This window comes from Rousettus aegyptiacus, unplaced genomic scaffold (genome assembly GCF_014176215.1).
Source record: "Rousettus aegyptiacus isolate mRouAeg1 unplaced genomic scaffold, mRouAeg1.p scaffold_m13_p_1, whole genome shotgun sequence".
Lineage (NCBI taxonomy): Eukaryota > Metazoa > Chordata > Mammalia > Chiroptera > Pteropodidae > Rousettus > Rousettus aegyptiacus.
This window is the reverse complement of record NW_023416284.1, coordinates 38,490,982-38,506,167: the sequence shown is the minus strand read 5'-3', so window position 1 is coordinate 38,506,167 and position 15,186 is coordinate 38,490,982. Positions and strand designations below refer to the sequence as shown.

The window sequence follows — 15,186 nt, the reverse complement described above, 5'->3', positions numbered from 1 at the left end:
GGTAGGAGAGTTAGCCTGGTATCAATCGTTTACAGGAGGAGTGGGTGAGTGATGAAGCTTTGTATAAAAGCGAGAGCAAATTTTATGACTGCAACTCACAGATTTCTCATCATAATGAATTCTCCATTAAATGTCCTCCTAATCCACACTGGTGATGGATGAACCCCTGAAACAGAAAGTTCCCAGCAAGATCTATGGGAGTAGCCACATATCAGAGGAGCTGAATGCAGTTAGTCATCAGAAATTGCAGGAGTCAGAGGGAAGATGGGACCATTTGCCTGGACTCTGTTTGAAAGCCAGATAACAAATGAAGACCCCAGCTGTGTGTTGTCAAATGTTCTATTCATATTAGCCACTGTCTCATTCACCAATACCTTAGCCGCCTTTAAGGAAAGAACATAACAACTTAATGAAGGGATAGGAGTGTGTCTGAGATAGTGCCACACTGGGAGTCATGGATTTCTTGAATGGCAGAGCTAGATGGGATCTTAGATATCATCTTGTCAAATGAAATGTTCGGGCAGAACCTGAATAAATAAAACAGGTGAAAGCAATGAAAGGATTCCTCTGGCAGTTTTAATCTTCATTATTTGGCAGACAAGCACTTTTCCTTGTTTGTGAATCTCCCAGAGCATACATATGTATGGAAAACACTGGTTTGAGTTCAGTACTCTAATTTTACCAATAAGGGAAATAGGCACAGTGCAGGGAAACTACTCCCTCAGTGTAACCCAGGTGGCCGATGGCAAATTCTGAGCCCAGACTAGGATCCAGAAATCTTACTATGCTTGTTCATCCACCAGTACTATTCTTTTGTTCCAGAAATATTTATTAAGCAGGCACTATGTTAGGGACACTGCTCGCTTAGAGAATACATTGAAAATTCAAGTTTCTGTTAGAGAACGATTGTAGAATGTGAAAAATGCAAAACTAGAGGTATGTACACATTCTACTTTACCCAGATATCACAAATTTAGAGGCTTCCAGGGGTAACATGAATGCAACATGCTGAGAATAAGCCATTGTTGTAATTGAGAGTACTGGAACCCGAATGCACACTGAGTACATTCATTTTTTTTTTTTTAATTTGGAAACCTCCACTTGATAAAGAATATTACAAAAAACCTGCAACTAACATCTTACTTAATGGTGAGAATTTCAAAGCTTTCTCAGTAAGATCAGGAGCAAGGCAAGGATATCCTCTCTCACTACTGTGTCTTAACATCATACTGGAAGTCCTAGCTAATGCAATAAGACAAGACAGCTAAATGAAAGGTACATGGAATGGGAAAGAGAAAAAATTGGCTTTGTTTATAGGTGACACGATCATTCATGTAGAAAATCTAAACAAATTAACAAAAAAAACCCTCCTGGAACTAAACAGCAATTAAGCAGAGTTAATACACAAAAGTCAATCATTTTCCTATATACTAGCAATTAACAAGTGGAATTTGAAATTAAAGACACAATATTATTTACATTACCATCACCACAAACAAAATACTTACTTATAAGTTCAACAAAATAGTCCCAAGATTGATATAAGGAAAACTACAAAACTGTGATGAAAGAAATAAAAACAACTAAAGAAATGGAGAGTTATTCCAGGTTCATGGGTAGGGAGACTCGATATCATCAAGTTGTGTGTTCTTTCCAACTTCATCTACAGATTCATTAAAATCCCATCGAGTTTATCCCATTGATAAACTAACTCTAAGTTTATATGGAGAGGCAGAAGACTCAGAATAACCAGCACAATGTTGAAGAACAACAAAGTTGAAAGAGTTATACTACCCAATTTCATGATTTACTATAAAACTATAGTAATCAAGACAGTGTGGTGTTGGTAGAATAGACAAATGTATCAGTGGAACAGAATAGAGAGCCTAAATGTAGACTCATATAAATATAGTCAACAAATTTTTAAGAAAGGAGCAAAGCCAATACAATGTAGAAATACAAAGATAGTCTTTTCAAAAAATGGCACTGGAACAACTAGACATCCACATGCACAAAAATAAATCTAGACACAGAACTTACACTCTTCATGTAAATGAACTCAAAATGGATCATGGACCTAAATATAAAATATCAAACCATAAAATTCCTGGAAGATAATATAGGAGATAATCTAGATGAATTGGGGTTTGGCAATGACCTTTTAGATACAACACCAAAGGCAAGGTCTATGAAAGAAAAATTGATAAGCTGACTTCATTAAAATTTAAAATAACTGTTCTGTTAAGACTCTGTCAAGAGAATAAAAAGACAAGCTACAGACAGGGAGAAAATATTTGCAAAACTAATATACCCAACATATCTGATAAAGGACTGCTATCCAAAGTATACAAAGAATTCTTAAAATTCAACAGAAAAAAAATAATTAAAACATGGATCAAAGACCTTATCACACACCTCACCCAGGAAGACATGTAGGTGGCAAATACATGAAGGATGATTCACATGGGATGTCCTCAGGGAAATGCAAATTACAACAACAATGAAATACCACTACATACCTATTAGAATGGCCAAAATCTAGAACACTGACAGCACTAAATGCTGGCGAGGATACGGAACAACAGGAACTCTCATTCACTGCTAATGATAATGCAAAATGGTGCAGCCACTTTGGAAGATAGGTGTTAATCCAAAGGAGTTGAAAACTTATATCTACACAAAAACCTGTGCATGGCTATTTATAGCATCTTCATTCATGATTGCCCAAACTTAGAAACAACCAAGATGTCCTTCAGCAAGTGAATAAACTGCAGTGCATTCAGATAACAGACTTACTCAGTGCCAAAGAGAAATGAGCTATCAAGTCATGAAAAGACATACATATGACTAAATGAATGAAGTCATTCAGAAAGGGTTACACAGTGTACGATTCCAACTATATGACATTCTGGAAAAGGCAAAACTATGAGACACAAAAAGATTAGCGGTGGCCAGGAGATGGAGGGAGGAAAGAATATGTGGAGAACTGAAAATTTTTAGGGCAGTGAAACTACCTTGTATTTTCTCTGTAATATAATGTGAATTATAATGATGGCTATATGTCATTATACATTTGTCCAAACCGACAGAATATGCAACATCAAGAGTAAACTGTCATATAAGCTATGGACTTCAGGCGATAACCATGGGCCATTATAGATTCATCATTTGTAACAAATATACCACTCTGGTGGGGGATGTTAATAACAAGCAAGGCCATGCCTGTATGGGGGTAGGAGGTATATGGGAAATCTCTGTACCTTCTCTATTTTGCTGTGACTCTAAAACTTTTCTGAAAAACAAAGTTCTTTTTTGTTTGTTCGTTTTGTTTTTCTAACCGAAAACTGTGCAGGCAAAATGAAACACACTTGTGATCACTGGGCTGCTAGCCTGCTTCCCTCAATACTCCCAACCTTTATATTTTACAAAGCCCTTTATACACTATAGCCATAATTTACAGAAACAGATACATGTACCTTTGCAAGTTAGTGCAAACATACATACCTAAAAATGAAACAAAATACTACAAATCTATACTTACTATACATGAACAACTCTCCCTTGCATTCTATTCCATTCCATTTCATTCTATTTTATTCTATTCCAATTCAATTTTGTATAAAAAATGGTAGTTGTAATTCACTCAATGAATTTCCAGATCCACTAATGGCTTTTTAAACCACAGTCTGAAAACTACTGTAACAGCATCGGAGTCTTCAACAACCCTGTGATTTTTCTTCCCATTTTACTCATGAGAAATTGGACTCTCAGAGAGTCGAGTGATTTTCCTGCCCTCATGCTGTGAGTGAGTGGCAGGTCCAGACTGGAACCCGAATCTCCCGGTGCCCTGGCTATGTGGTTCTTTAAGGCAACCATTTTGCCTTCTCACTAATTAGAGGACACTGATAAGACTGGATTCCAACTCAGGCTCAAATCTTGATTTTTGCATTGCCCCTGATAATAGGAAGTTCTTAGTTTTCCAGAATTTATTACTTGTCCCCATTTATCTGTAATTGCCTCCTCTTGGGTAGTCAGCATCGAGTAGCATTTCAGGATGGGAATAGATTTAAATATGGACTTGGTAGCACATACGTGCTCTTTATTGTGTCCTGTGTGCAGTTTGAGAAATCTCAGCAAACCATTTTCCTGACGTTTTCATTCCATTTCCTGGCCTGGCAAATGAATACATATTTTTCTAGGTATTTCAGGCACTTACTATCAGGGTGCTGGCTCAGGGAGGTTTCCCTAGCTCCCTATGTAAATCCTGCTGCTGATGTTTTCCTACAAGTTTAATAAGGCCAGGGCCATAATTGTAAATATTTAAAAACTTGATATGTGGCCAGATGGATTCATTATAGACTATATCTGTATTTAGACTCATATTTTCCAGTTCAGCCCTAGAAATGTCACAAAGGAAGACACAGGATTCAGGATCAGATCTGCATCTAAATGCCAAAAGTAAAGCATTCATTTGTGTTCTCGCCTCCAATTTTCTTAACAGTTCTTCTTATTTAGCCTCATGCAAGCTAAGATGGGAGCCTGATGAAAAAATAATAGATATAAATTGTGCTTCAGTCATTGGCTGTTTATCTTAAGAAGAGAAACCGGCCGATAATTGGACATCCAAAAAGTTCACTAAGGAAGGAAGAGAATGGAACAGCACTGACTGGAGAGAGACCAGAATGTTTATTTCCCTTCATTAGACAGTGGGAAGAGGCTGCCGATCCTTTCATTTTCCTTAAATTGTGTGTTTCTTTGTTTATTGAATATGACATCTGCTACCTAAGTAGTCTATGAATTATCTATGAATTCTTAAGGCTTCAACACATGAAATTTCTCATGTTTGACTCTGTTAAAGAGGGTGGATAGCTGTCGTGGCGATCAGGAGGAGAAACTGGAGTCCTCTGTTATTCATCCATTGGTTGACTCAGTAAACATTTATTGAACACTTTTCATCTATCCAGCTCCTACACAGTAGTGTCCCTTCAGCCTAAGCATCAACTCTATCAGTCTCCTGTGAACTAAGCCTGAGCTAGATGGCCCCCTTCCTCCTCTTGTTCCCATGAGTTAGTGCAATGAAAGCACCTGTCGCATCATAGGATAATTGCTGGATTTACAAGCGTGCCTTTCACTTTGCTGTGAGCTCCTTGAAGACAGAGACTATGTCTTAATTTGCCTTTGCATCTCCAACACTATACGTAGTGCTTACCACATAGAAGAGTCTTGATGCTTAAGGTATTCAAGAATATGATGATGAATGAGTTCTTGCTCTGGAGGAATAAGGCACATATCCTAATTAGCATCTGGCCTTTCTATCTAAAAAATATTCAGGTGCTCTGTATGGTCTCTTATGAATTTGTCATCATTTTTCTATTCCTTTAGCGATTATAAGAAGGACTTGGCTGCCATTATTTCATTTGAACATAATACTTTTCTCTTTGCACTCGCTCAATGTAATCTCAAGTGCTTTCCTCTTAGACCTGTATGTCACATGTGTAGAATATGTAATGTACATGTGTATGTAATATATACATTATATATTCTATATATGGACATGTTTATATATTCACATATATGGATATGTTCACATAAAATACCCACATAGATATATTATATGATCCTTTGAAAGAAGGTAGAAGACACTTCTATGCATAGTGGTGGTATAGACAGCAAGGCACAGCAGGAGTTTGAACAGTCACCTAGACTAACTCAGTGTGTGTCCATGAGCAGAAGTCCAAGTCCTCTCTGAGGCTCTTTTTCTTCATAAATAGAGATTACGGGAGCAGCCACGCCTCCCTCTAAGGAGTTGGTGTGGGTCTCAAATGAGATAGTAGATAGGAAAACCCTTTGCTGGTTAAATCAATAAAAAGGATTAGAAAATGCCAAGTAAGTCATATTTATGACAAGATTGAGTTTGACAATGCTATTTACTGTTTAGGAACGTGAATGAGGGGGCAAAAATGCACTTTCAAAGGTTCCTGGCAGCAGGCAGTGGTTCTGAGAGCAGTGCTGGCTGGCACTACCTTTTTGCTTTTTCTTTCAGGTGCTGAACATATTCTTATTTGCTTGGCAGCTACAGAGCACTCTTGTAAAATCCCGTGTTGTCTGTTCCCTTTCTTTCCCTGACCCCTACCGCTGGCCTCCCCCTCCTCCCTAACTGTTGGCATGCGTGCACACATCTTAAGAGAAGCACATGGTTCTGCACTTTTCTGGTCATTTCTAAGTGGTCTGTAGCCCTTTCTGTACCTCCGAGAACCTCCTTTCTTCCACGCTCTACTCCTGGAGCCTTGCAAGGAAATCCAGGGTGTGTGGATTAAGGCAGCTTTTCCAGGATAACAAGCTTGGCCTCTTCCTTTTGGAATATACTAGTCTTTGGTTTGCAGGGATGTTGTCTTTTTAAACTGGCACCCTCCCCATGATGCTGCCTCAAAAATGGGTCTCATTTCACCAACAAGTAAAAATCAGAGCAGGATATCTTCACCATTCAGAAGGAGGAATCCCACTTTCTAAATTTAACCAGGAGAGATGTAGACCTCAGAGGCTAGTTAGGGACCAATGTTATTCTTATTATGGCAACATAAATCTCTAAGTGTTCTGCTTGAAGCTCTTCAGTAACTCCACTGAGTTAGGAGTAAAGCTGAGCTCCTTACTGTGGCTGACCACCCTATGTGATCCCTCCCTGCTCTGTGTCCAGCCTTGTGAACAGTCATGCCGGCATGGCATGGGTTATCTAGAGCAACCTTTTTTCCATCCACCTATGAATTTAATTCATTCTTGTCAACACATACCCATTGAATACCTACTATGGACTGGACTCTGTATGGGGCACTAGGGACAGAATGAGGAACAGATGGTGCCCATGACAATAAGGACTTTGTGGTTGACTGAATAATGTTCTTTGAAGATATCTAGATCCTAATCCTAGAACCTGTGGACATCACCTTCTAAGGCAAAAGGACCTTACAGATATGATTAAGTTAAGGATTTTGAGCTAGGCAGATTATCCTGGATTATCAGTGGGCCCTAAAAGTAATCACTGGTATCCCCATAAATAGGAAACAGGGAGATCTGACAACAGAAAAAGAGAAAGCAATTGGTCGCGGAGGCAGAGATTTGAGTAATGAAGCCACAAGCCAAGAAGTGACAGTAGATACCAGAAGCTGGAAGAGGCAAGAAATGGATTCTTTCCTGCAGCCTCCAGAAGGAACTAGCCCTCCTGATGCCTTTATTTTAGCCCCGTAAGGTTCCCTTCAGACTTCTGGCCTTCGGAGCTATAAGAGAATAAATTTCTATTGCTATAAACTAGTAAGTGTGTGGTAATTTGTTATAGTTTTTGTTATATACTTTCCTAGCAAAAAGAAACTAATTCACACCTTATAGTCAGGCTGTAAACTGGAAATGACTATTCAGTATAAGTGCTACTTTTAGGAAAGTACATGGTTTTCTGAGGGCACAATCAGGGAAACTTACCCTGGAATTGGGGTATCAAGGAAGGCTTCTTGGAGGAAGTGGCATCTCAGTGGCAACCTGGTAGCCGAGTGTGAGTTGTTACTCAGAGGAGGGAGGCAAGGCCAGGTCAGGTGGTTGCAGGCAGAGCAGACTACATAAAGTATACTTTGTCACTTCACAACTTTATATCTCATATACTTAGTTCCTTTGTCCTTTCCCTTCCTGCTCTCCCAACCTCTCCCCAACCCCCATGCACACACACCACCATTTCACATTACATGTCCTAATTTTTCCATTTGGTAAATTTCTGTTCACTATTCAAGATTGCTCGATCCTCCATCTGTAGGAAAGCCCTTCTCATGTCATCTTCTCTTGCCTCCTCAGCAGGGTTCAACAACAGGTTTTCTTAAGGAAACCCCATTCTTGTCTATCAAAGCTCTGAACTCATAGAAGTGATGTGTTTGGAAAACGCCTGAGCAGAATTCAATAACAATCATTGCCACCTTGTTCTCCCTCTCCGCCTTGGGGATCAAAAATGCCCAAATGTATGGAGGGAAGCCTTTAGCAGAACCTTTTGGCAGTGGCAACTGGGTTGGAAACCCATCAAGAAAGGTTTCATGGTCCCTCAGAAAATCCCCTTAGGCTGTCATAGGTACAGATGTCCTCCGACAGAAAATTTGGAAAGCTCCAGTAGATCCCTTCACATTAACTGGTTCTTTCAGGTGAGGCAGCGTTTTTGTCATGGGTGCTGCTAGAGTCCTTTGAGGTCGTGTAGGAGGGAGAGTCATAGAGGAAATCCAGATGTTCTGGTTGTATGTGACACCTAAGAGTTAAGCTAATTATTAATTATCTCTTTCTCCTTCCTTCCTTCAACCTTCCTTCAACCTAGAATGGAAGCAAACAACCGTACGATCAACGATCAAGGAAGATTTTTTTAATCTTTTGTTTCTTTTTTTTCTTTTAATTTTTCAACTCGTTGCTAGGGTGTTGTGTAGGGAGGGCCCATCTGCAGCTGAGTGTTTTGTATCAGGAGGCAACTGTCAGTCCTCAATTAATTATTCATGTTTTCATTAGATGCAATAACGAGAAACAGTTAAAATGACAAGTCCTTAAGATTACTGGGAACCCTAAAATATTTGTTTATTCTTTGATTATCAGACCTTTTTAAAGTAGAGGGAGCACTCACTTTGTAGTCAGGAAGATCTCACTCAGTTAGTTTGATCCTAGTAGCCACTTAGTAGGTTGTAATTTTACATTTACCTCTTTGAGCATTGATTCTCTCATCTGTAAGATGGGGATGATACCTGCTCCTTGGGAATGGCTAAGGATGACAGATGATCAGTCTACACCCATGCTGCCCCGAACGTGCCCAATCTTGTCTGATCTCAGAAGCTAAGCAGGGTCGGGCCTGGTTAGTACTTGGATGGGAGACCACTTAGGAAGACCAGGTGCTGTAGACATTAAAAAGAAGAAAAAGATTACAGACAATCAAGATAAAGCACTTAATGTGCCTGATACAATACTTGGCTCAGAGCAGCTGTTCAATGATAGTATTGGTTAATGACAAGAAAGCTAGAATTGACAAAGTGCTTGCTCTTCTGGCCAGGTTTAACTCAGTTCATAGCTAATTATCTTGTTGATTTTGAATGATGTTTTTCTGCTCTAGCATAGAGAACCTTCAGGTATTTGGAGACAGAATTGCCAATCTGCAGATAGACAGGTATCTGCATATAAAGAGTATTCATTGTTGTTTTTAAATCTAAGAGCATTAAATTGCATTTACTAAATGCCCCTCTGCTCGTAGCTACATATATATATATATTTTTATGTTTGTGATTTTCTTTTATTTTTTTCCCCCTAAAGCCTGTGAAGTAGCTTCAGTCCTTAGGAACAGTAATGGTGTGTTTCCTTACATTTGTTGGGGAACAGAAGTTATACCTTCTAAAGCTCACACAAACATTTGAGTAGAAATCTTTTTCACAAGCTACTGAGTTCAGCAGAGAATAAATGACATGAAACCTGCTCTTGTTACATAATTTGGCATAAGTGATTCTATGACTTCTTTGTCCTTAAATAATTGGAGTAGAGTCAAATGATATAATGCACATGAAAGCGTTTCGAAAACTAAAGTTTTCATTGTAATGAATCATTATTATTCTAATTACTACTAATATAAAGAACCTAATATAGCATTGGACCAATTATCAAGATAAGAGTATTTCTGATGTTGTGAACATTTGGTACCCATTTGGTATTTAGTTTTATACTGTTTTGCTTTGTTCTCTAATTGTTTCATGCATTTTAATCTTACTCTTCTACTCCAAGGAAATTGTAAGCACCTACGAACATTTAATCATTCGGTAAAATTTACTATTTCAAAATCATTTACTGAATGCTTATACCATGTGCCAGTCACAAAACTAAGTACTGTAGACAAAGAAAGGACTAAGATGCTTTTTCTGCCCTCAGTGAGCTTTCTTTCTGGCAGAGGAGATGACCAAGAGCTGTCTAGAAAACAGGGTGCTGAGTGATTTGACATCAGTGAGTTTAGGGAGCTCTCAGAGCAGAATGGATGGGCCAGGACAAGGTCATAGTTAACCAGGTGAAAAAAAATGGGAGTACAAAGTGAAGAAAGTAGCACGTGGAAAGGTTCAGATTCTGTGTGTGTTTGGTGGGGGCGGGGGCAGGGGGGAGGAAGGAGAGAAATACATTTGTGGAACTGTAGTAATTCATTATGGCAGACAGAATAAGTAGAGGTGGTGGGGGGCACTGTTTGAGATGAAGCTTAAAAAGTTTCAGTTATCTATCGCTGCATAACAAGACACCCCCAAACTGTGAGATAAAAAAAATTAGTTGTTCATGATTCTTCAGCTGGGTCAAGACTCTGGGGGAAGGTATGTCTCCATTCTAACTGGTATCGGCCTAGGCTCTCTAGTCACATAGCATCACTCCTGCCACATTCTATTGGTCAAACAACTCTCAGATTCAAGGCAAAAGGAAATGAGCTCCACAGGTCAGAGTGAGTGTTCAGGGATGGGAAGAATTGTTAGCAGCCCTGGCTGCAGACAGGCTACTATAGTCACAACCACGAATATGCCATACCATGGAGAGTCTGGCTTTATCCAGAAGACTGCTGCGTGACCACTAGAGGAATTCTTGATTAGAAAGAGAAGAGGTCTTATATATTTAGAAGCTGGCTCCTGGAAGCAATTTGGAGCATGTATTGGAGAGATAGGGCCAGCAGCCAAAAGGACAGTTAAGAGCTGGTATTATGGTATGGAGAGAGGTAATGATTGCCCAGAATAGGATAGGGGCAGTTGGATTGGTAGAGGAGAGCAATGATAGATTCATTCATTCATTCATTTATCCATTCAACATTTGAGTGACTATTATATGCAGGCGTGTTGAGAATTCAGCAATAAGCAATTCCCCCACCCCCACCCCCCCGAAATTTTTGCCCTCCTAGAGTTGACATTGCAGTGGCTGAAATAGAAAGTGAACAAGGCAAGTATGCAAAATGTATGTTTTAAAGAATAAATATAAAGGAGGCAAGGGAGAGAGGACATATTAGGGAGTATGTGTTAATTTTTGGTAAAGTACCCAGAGTATTATTTACCAAATAAGTTGCTAAATTTGGTAAGGAAACATGCCATGTGGCTCCTGGGGAAGGGATGTCCCCTAAGATGGAAGTGCAAGGACAAGGGGCTTGCATCAGTGTCCCAGGGCCGCCGTAACAAAGTGCCACAAACCGGGTGGCTTAAACAACAGAAATGTATTGTCTCTGGGTTTAGGAAACCTGAAGTCTGAGATCCAGGTGTTTGCATGAAGGAAGGATCTATTCCAGGCCTCTCTCCTAACTTCCAGTGGTTTGCTGTCAATCTCTGGCATTCCTTGGTTTGTAGACACATCACCTTAGTCTCTACCTTCATCTTCACATGGAGTTCTTCCAGTGTTTGTGACACTGGGTCCAAATGTCCCCTTTTTATATGGAGACCAGGCTCATTGGATTAGAACCCACCCTAATGTGATTACCTCTGAAAGGAGCCTGTCTCCAAATAAAGTCACATTCTGAGGTACTGGGGGTTAAGACTCAAACATATCTTTTTTGGGGGGTGACACAGTTCAACCCATAATAGGCCCCAAAGTATGAGTAGGTCAGTCACAGGAACTGAAAGGAAACCATGAGACTGAGGTAGAGAGAGCAAAGGAAAGAGTAAATACTAGGAAATAATCTCAGAGAGACAATGGGGCCCAGGTCAGGTAAGACCTTTAAGTTATAGGAAGCATTTTGGTTTTTCCTCTGTATGAATTGGAAACCTATTGGAGTTTTAGGGCAAAGTATCCACATAATTTTTCATACATTTTTCTAGATTGTAATAGCTAATGTGTTAGCAATAGACTGAAAGGGGCAAGGGAAAATGAAGGGACACAGTTAGAAGATGACTCAGTATGATTTGAGGGAGAGATAACAGTGGTAGGACCAGAGTAACAATAGCAGAATTGGTGAGAAATGATCAGATTCTGGATATATCAGTATTAGCTGATAAATCAGATGAAGGGACTAGGCATTGAGGATGATTGCAAGGTTTGGAGCTTGAGCTGTGAATAGATAGGGTTGTCATAAATTCCAGAATTACGAGAATATATCAAGAGCTCAGTTGTGGACCTGTTAAATTTGAGATGCCTCTTGGATCTCCAAATGGAGATGTCAGGTATACAATTGGCTGTGCAAATCTATAGTCCCAGAAACAGTTTAGACTGGAGATATACATTTGGAAGTTAGCAGTACATGAATGATATTTAAAACATGCAACACAGGGGTGTCTTTAGCAGTAAGTTACCTTTTCTGAGTTTTTTATGCAAAAGAAGAATCACAACTTTTCCCTCAAAGCATTACAGTGAGGATCAACTGAAATCTAAATATAAGGGATTAATGTAAGGGCTTTCAAAGAATACTCATGATATGAGTTGAATTTTAAAATAGTGAAAACTTCATGACTATACTCTGAATTTTTGTCTCTTGCTGCCTCCTCCTACTGGCTGAGTTTGGTTCCCAAGCACCTTGAGGTATTTATATATTTCCTAAGGAAAGCCCAGGCCTTCTACAAGTGGGTATAACAGCTTCATAAGTCTTGCCCATTCAGGCTTCAGAAGTGCTTCTGAGAAAGTCCACAGCAGCATGCAGAGGGTTAATTCCACACCAACGTGGATGTGCAAACCAGGAGCTATTCTAAATCTCAATACCACATGCTGCCTTAGGGATCATCATGTACTAAAGCCTAAGATAAAAAGGCCTGACAAAGATTATTGACGGTTTACCTTCTAATGAGCAGCTGAGATTGATTCTGTTTCCCTCTGGGATGGCTTTCTCTGTCCTTCCTCCACCCGAGAGGCCATGGGGAACAACAACAACAACAAAATAAAAATATCCAATTTGAATAATTGCAAGGAAATGCTTTCTAGCAAATAAAGTGTCCACAGGTAAGAAATGGTTCAAAAGCTTTAAAAATATATATTTAGAATTGTTATGATTATCATGATTATTATTAAGCGTTCCTGTTGCACTGGATATTTTCAAAGAATACTGGTTGGCTCTAATTGGATATTCCTTGCAATTTCCCTCTGGGTAGGTCAGCAGTGTTAACTCTTAATCATCCGAAGCAATTAAATGCACGTAGTTCTAACCTATGCACCAAAGGCTGCTGAATTGTTAATAGAGTTATCATGGTAGAGCCAGACATAAGAGTACTTTATAGGAGGAAAAAGCTGGCAACCAGTTGTATGACCTCTTGCACATCTGTTTTGGGAAAAGAAAATCAGACATATGCAAATGACAATGGGCAGCAGTTCCAGAGATACTGACGTACCAAGTACATCACAGCGTGCTTGCCTCGAGGTCTGATTTCTCACTTTGCATGGGGCCAGAGCTCTTTCTGAGCCACTGGATACTTGCCTGAGCTTAGAATGAGGCCTTCACATCATGTTTGGGGTGGATATGATAGCTATTAGAAGTAATCTACATGAGAGCAGGAAGAACCAAAGACGAAAAGGAATTTTGAGATAATCTTTTGGACAATTTGAATATACTGTAACTCTAAGAAGACCAGTTATTAAGTTCTATACCAGCTTCACAGTCCACCCAACCTTAACTTTTACACTATCCTTGATCTAAATCCCTGCATTTCATTCCTGATCTATTTTAGAAATGAGATAGGGGATATATGTAAAACATGTTTCTTACTAATCATTTTCTTTGACCTAAAAAGGACTTTTTACTGACCCACATAAGAAATATATTTTACATTTTTGACAAAGCATATATACACATGACCAAATCAAAGTTTCCTAGAACAATAATTACCTTTTTTTATATGCAGTACACTCCAATCGAATCTGTAATATACCATTTTTTTTTAAACTGACCATGGCAACTCGATTTTATAGCCTACTAATGAATTGTAATGAATAATTTGAAATACACTCAGCTAAAGAGGGAGGGGTGGGGTGGGGTGGGGGGAGACGTCTCCAGCCTTTGGGTCTCAAGAATCATGAAGATGTGGATAGAGTAGCCTGTCTTAAGAGAAACAGAGCCAAGCCAAATGAGAGACTCATAAAGATTTTCTTTCTGTAAACTTTTCTAAGATCTAGTCCTAGGCCAGAGACCAAGTCTAATGCACTATAACTGACCATGAAGAGGTCACAGCATTTTACTGTGGGCTCTTAATTTTGTTCAGAATCTATCTCTGTGATCTTGACCTTCATAGGTCATCTAACAATATTTCACATCCTAAATCTGGTACCAGAGAGTGCTGGAAGTTTGTTGTTTGCCCCTTTGCAATCTTCCCTTCCACCCTGTTCTGCATCAGGGAGACTGCATCAACTGACATCGATTGTCCTCTGGCTTCTGTTTGGGTCCCTGCACTGCTAGACACAAGCAGGGGAAAGGAGGATAGGAGGAAGATATCAGAACCTTATTTCCCTAGCTCTCTCCTTCCTAACTATAGATTGACAGTTTCTGTGTTGCTCTGCCTAAGACCACAACCCTCACGGAGCAGCTTTCTCCTATAGTTATTACCACTTCTGCAGTCCTCTCTAGGTTATGGCAATTGCCACTTTCTTTTTGTCCTTGAGGTGTATGGGTACAGTTCATTGCAATAAACAATAACAGTTGTGAACTATACCTTTTCTAGACTCTCCTCAATCACTCATCTGTGCCATCGATTTCATGTTGGGTCTTGGGAGAGGAGGGAGGAGGGGTGAAGAGGTTGGGAAGACTTAGATTTTCCTTCAAGGGAGAATGTGCTGCCCAGCTATGTGGAATAAGGTCAGAGGAAGCCTCCAGCTGTCAGCATGTTTAGGGCCTGCTTCAGCTGCAGAGACCACCTTGTCCCGGTCATGCTCTTCCTGGCAGTTCCCATCTAGTGACTGAGAGAAGCGAGAGAGCAGGCATATAAAGGTCAGGACACTCAGGCTCAAGTTAGGACAAGTGACAGATAATATTCACTCTGGAGATCTCTGCCAGAGTGAACAGGCTCTGTTGGGCTCGCCGCGCAGTTCAACTTCTCCCTTTACCCACCCTCGCTCTTCCCCCTTCCCTTCAGCTGTTGATCTCTATTTAAAATCTTGTACCCTAACTGTGTCTCTGCAGCTTCCTCTAAAGAACCCCATCTGTGACAGGAAACTGACGCTCTGGATTATAGAAAGGCCTGTTTTAGCAGTAGAAATTTCTCCTTATTT

General features: G+C 39.8%; 1 protein-coding gene and 1 pseudogene across 2 annotated transcripts in view; both read left to right on the top strand.

The window, feature by feature from the left end:
• Positions 1–15,186, top strand: part of DAB1 (DAB adaptor protein 1) — a 1,029,186-nt gene that overhangs the window by 357,001 nt on the left and 656,999 nt on the right. The gene's annotated exons all lie outside the window — the stretch shown is intronic.
• Positions 8,791–8,909, top strand: LOC118607116 (annotated as a pseudogene).